The sequence below is a fragment of the Lissotriton helveticus genome, chromosome 9 (genome assembly GCF_964261635.1).
Source record: "Lissotriton helveticus chromosome 9, aLisHel1.1, whole genome shotgun sequence".
Lineage (NCBI taxonomy): Eukaryota > Metazoa > Chordata > Amphibia > Caudata > Salamandridae > Lissotriton > Lissotriton helveticus.
The window spans coordinates 682,997,859-683,003,127 of NC_136070.1; the positions used below are offsets into that span (position 1 = coordinate 682,997,859).

The 5,269-nt window shown below is 40.6% G+C and overlaps 1 long non-coding RNA gene across 1 annotated transcript; it reads left to right on the plus strand.

The window, feature by feature from the left end:
- Positions 1-241: 241 nt before the first annotated feature.
- Positions 242-3,257, plus strand: LOC144782928 (uncharacterized). Its single transcript, XR_013601319.1, has 3 exons — positions 242-351; positions 1,821-1,919; positions 3,134-3,257. It is a non-coding gene; the product is annotated as an uncharacterized LOC144782928 (long non-coding RNA).
- The last annotated feature ends 2,012 nt before the right edge of the window (positions 3,258-5,269 follow it).

Here is a 5,269-nt window from a genome sequence, read left to right on the forward strand (position 1 = left end):
ATGACGGAGTATCCCATCCGCCAAACTCATAATCAGGCCCTTAATGATGTGTTTAGGCATCTCCTGTTTCACAATATTGTCTGCATACCTGATACTTTGCACTTAATTCTTGTTTTGGATTTGTTTATCTCGTCTTGTTTGTCATAAATCATTTAAATGACCAATATTTTATATTTCTACATATTTAGGAGAATTCTGCTGAACTTGAAAGGATGGCTTTAATGTGCCAAATTGCTCTTACCAAGGGGATACCAATGTCAATATCTTCTAGGATTGTGAATCTATTTATGGTGCCATCTATTCAAGAAGAGATTGTGTTTTGGGCCATCCATCAAATGACAATTCAATACGGTAATTTCAAAAATGCTATGTTGTTGTGGAACACTGTGATCTGTGGCAATCTAACAGATTCTACATTGCTTTTAGGTCTGGATGCAGATAGTATTATCTGACTTTGGCTCATGTCATCACACCACTCAAATACACAGGTAGTTGGCTTTGAAGCATGCCCTGACAGATGTTGGCTTCTTCTTTCTAGTCCCAAATTGTTTCACATTTTGTATTAGCCCATGGTGGATTAATACATTTTACAGTGGTGTTTGAAAGTGGGTCAATCACTAGCATTGCATTTCTATGCAAATTGAAAGTGGGAAGAAGCCACGCAGGGTATATTTAAGTTATTTTCTACATATGTTTCAAACAAATAGTAGCTTTGAGAATAGAAGCCCATGACTTTGTCTTTTCAACCCACATAGTTGAAACACTTAATTTGTGAGGAAATCGACAATGAACAGGAAAGAAATATAACAGCAACACTATATGTTGCGACCCCATGTCATAATGGCTAATCAAATCAACTCTAAGATGATTACTTTACAGACAGTGCTCATTAAAGAAACAAACATCTCAGTGCTAATTCTACCAGGAGGCTTCAAATATGGAGCTCCAGCAATAGGCCTTTGAAGTGAATGGTTGCATCTTAAATATGGGTCCACAGACAGCAATTCTTGTAGGACAAACATGTATTGCTGCTATTTTGGTTATTATGTTAAAATTATACATATTGTTTTAGATTTGTTGTCGTTCGTAGTCCTTTCACTTTGCAGTTTCACATTTTAGCACCATATACCAGCACCAGATGTTCCTTACAGGTGTTGTTTCATTATGTCTCTTGCTAAAAAACAGTTAAAAACTAAACAGCTCTACACCAACTAACTATTTAACTATGAAGCCTTTCTTCGTACAAGGATTTTGGATTTCTGTAAAAATGCAGCAACCCTGCAATAATTCCGCTCTCCTTCATCACCATTATAAAAAGGTGCAAGTGAATCCAGGGAATCCAGGGTAAAGACAATGTGAAACTTTCTTTTCTGCTTACTGATGGAGGCTGATTGCCTTCTATGAGCTGTAAAAAGTTGCTTTGCCTGGAGCATGTTTTGGCTAAACGCCCTACTTGCTTTCTCCTGTAAAGTTAGTATAAACTTTGCTGTAGATGCAGAAATTCATCAACTGCACCAAGATGTAAAAATTGTAGTTAGGTCTTACTTGTGGGAGCCATGTTAAAAAGGAGTTGCAGTCATTTTGTCAAAAAAGAAAGGCGCCAATTTTCCTATATCAAATCTGGTGAAATTTGGTTCCCCTTTACCTCGGAGGTTTGAAGTTTCATTTGCTGCTGAGTGCAAAATTTAGAAAGCCATGCATCAAGTTATTTTTCAATATGTATCATAACAAACACATGAGCTTTGTAGCACACTCATCATTTGAAGTTGGTATTCGTCTTTCTTTTCATTAATAATGTTTTTTTTTATTTTCTCTTGCAGGACCAGAAATTGAATCACACCTGGGTCTGGTTCTCAGAACCTTCTATCCTGTAATGAAGACTGCTTCTACAGTCAACCAGAAATATTGGTTTAGCCTTGGTGTGTACCTGTGCTGGTGGAAGGGTGGGGTTCTGTATGATGGTTGGGGGAGTGTGGGGAAAGGACACCTTTATTGAGTTCCCTTTTGTAACATTTGCAGAGAGCACCCTTCATGCAAAGAGATGCAATTTCTTATGTCTGATTGGTGCAGAGAATAATAGTCCATATTCATCCCATAGTTTTCAACAACTGATAACTTATCTGCATTGAAGTCACATTTGTGGCCCAAATCAGAATTCAACTGCAACATTGGTCTGCATAAAGTGTAACTCCACTACTTTCTAGTACATCTGCCAATTGAACTTGCATGCTGAGCTGCTGTGTCAAGTTTGCCATGTCAGAAGGGGAACAAATCTCATGTCTGAAGAGCACACCTCCAGGAAAAACCTATTATTTTTAGTAACAAAAATATAAGGGCCTGATTTAGAGTTTGGTGGACAAATTGCTCCATTGCAAACTGCATCATTTTCAAGAGGTAATTGTTCATTTCATTGGCACAGGCATCTGGCTGCAACCTACAGCTCACACAATTGCAAACTAAGCACCATATTAAGTAAAAGTTTTGAATGATGCAAATCATGGAGTTAATATATTTTAACCCTTTTTACCACTTACAAATTAGAGAATGCAGGAAGCAAGTTTTGCTCCCAACTAAACATTTACAATAACAGGACAGGAAAAGGGGAAATTTGAGTCCACACTTTTTGTTATGTTTAAAACAGAAAATTGAGTGAATTAGTGTTTATTCAGATGCATGAGATTAAATTGGTTCAGTTTCTTCCTTCCTGAGGAGCAAGTGCAAAATCATTACACCACTTTTTTTACTCTGGTGATACCCGAACCAACACTTTTTTGTTAACCACATAAAATGTTAAGTAGAAAGCACCCTGGTGATACATATTTGTCCTTTCATTCTTTTGAGTTCAACACAGTGAGTTGCAGTAATGTGGAATTATTACCATCTAATGTCTAGAATCTAGAATGCTACAAAAGTACTATAGGATGTAGGATTGAAATGGATACCATTACATGACCCATGAGAGTCAGAGAAAACCTATTGAGTCTAATTCATGCAAAAAATCATTTGCTGTCAGCAAACACATTGCACTGTTTTTTGTTCAGTATGTCCTACCAGGCAAGGTGGTGAATGTGCAGAAAAATACAACACTTAAGCCTTTGATCTTTAACTGTGATTTTCTTTAATGTTTCTGCAGTCATTGAGATGTTAGCAGGCCAGTTTGCTGCCTCTGTAGATGCTCCCCTAGTCACACTTTTCTTTGAAGCCTACTCAGCCTGCAAGGTCTTTCTCCTTGAAACCATCCCCAGTCTGCAGGAGGTGAGTTGGAAAAGTGGGTAAATAACAGAGCGCAGAGGATGATTTATTAGAGCTGTACCGTTTTGTGAGAAGACTGATTCATACACAAGACTCCCTCTGCCTTTGCATATGCACTTCATTTGATGAAATACAAACAAAATGTAATTCCTTCTCTTGATCCAGACTTGCAATCTCTATTCTTGTAGATTACTAAAATGTGTAAAAACCTGTATTGTACAATACCAAGTATCCAATGCATATCAGGCAGCTATATTAAACAAAATTAAAGCTAAACCATGTTATAATACTAAAGTACTAAGGAACAGTAAGTGTAATAAGTATTTTTGAAAAAGAAAGGGACAGAGTGAGATTCTAGGGTAATTTAATAAAATCGGAGTTGCAGGAGTCTCTGTTTTACGTCTACCACAATCTTAACAGGTAGAGGAGGCAAGGAGAACAATGGGTATTGGGATAAAATGATGGTACAGATTCAAAATGGTATTGAGGATTAATGGCAGGAGTGGTAGTGAGGGGCTTCAGGGAAGAGATGACTTAAGTAGGGGAGTAGGAATTGTTGAAAACAGGTGAGAGACGTGGTGGGTGGCAGGGAAAACATATACAATACAAAAGTGGAGGGGGGAGTAAACAGAGAGAGTGGATGTAGAACTCTCATCCAAATAACGCAAGAGAGGGTTGTGAGGAATACGGAATAGGAAGGGTATGGCGGTGAACCCAAGGGTCTATGCAATTTTAAAAATGGAATTGGAGGTAATTACTCCGATATTAAATTCATTAATCAACTTGGGATTATAATATATTTGAAGTATTTGTGGAAACACATCATGGATAAGATTTCTGTTTTCCAGAATCAGTCTTGTCTAGTTTTTTATACTGCCAGTAAAAACAAGCCTCTGCCTTTGTATGGCAACACCACTTCCTGGAGAACAGGTGTCCGGTGCAGCTGCCTCTACAGGGAACCACCTACTTCCACATGTGGCTCATGTTTTTAAGTAGTTAATGTCTAGTGTGGGGTACTGAAAACCAGGTGTAATTTAGGTGTAACGCTTGCCAATAATTCTACCCTCACTTATGCTAATAACCAATGCCCCCAAACTCATAACCCCATTTCTAACACCCAAACCACCCAAACCACCTGTGTCCTCCATATTGCTCTTTCCTCTATTTGCCCATTTTCCCCTACTCTTCATCCTCTTTACACACTTCTCCCCCAAACTCTGATGGTACCCCTCCTCACACCCCTCTCCTCCTATCCTCTCATTCTCTTCCCCTTCTCAAGCCTCTACTTCTAATCAATCGCTCTCTCCTGAATCCCCCCTTGACATCCCAAACTCACTCTGCATCTCCCCAAATCTCCTGCTCACGAACAAACCAAATCCCACGCCCTCTAATAACACTCCCACCAACTCCCATTCTCACCTCTCCAACTCCCAACCCCACCTCCTGCCCCAGCTATACTACTAAAATACCCCTCATTGCCCCTCACTCTATTACACACCCTTCTCCGACCCTCCCTTTTCTTAACCACACTCCTTCTCCCAACATTGATGTTATTTCTCCCCACACTCATCTCAACCTCTTACTCAAAACTTTCTCCTTCCTCTCTCAGTGCCCCGCCCTCCTCCACACCCCTCTCCATCCCTCGACATGATTTTTCGTCCCTCACCTACTCCCGACACCCTTCCCTCCCAGAACATTAACTCCCTCCTACCAACCAATACTGAAAATACACCCTTCCCCACCCCTGCCCCTTCTGTTCCCCCGCTCACCCTCCTTACCCAAACACTCATCAAAATTGACCGAAATATTACTACGGTGCTTCTTACCGGATTTCATTGCCACACGGAATACCAGAGACTGCTGTCCCAGCCTGACTGCCTTTCTCCTCGCCCTTCACCTTTCGCGACACCCGCTGCGCGGGTGCCGCTCAGTTGCTCCCTGGGCCGGTTCCTCGCTGGTGTGAGCGGCTCTGCAGTCGGCAGAGAGCACACGCGCTCCCAGCAGAGGACAGGTCGGG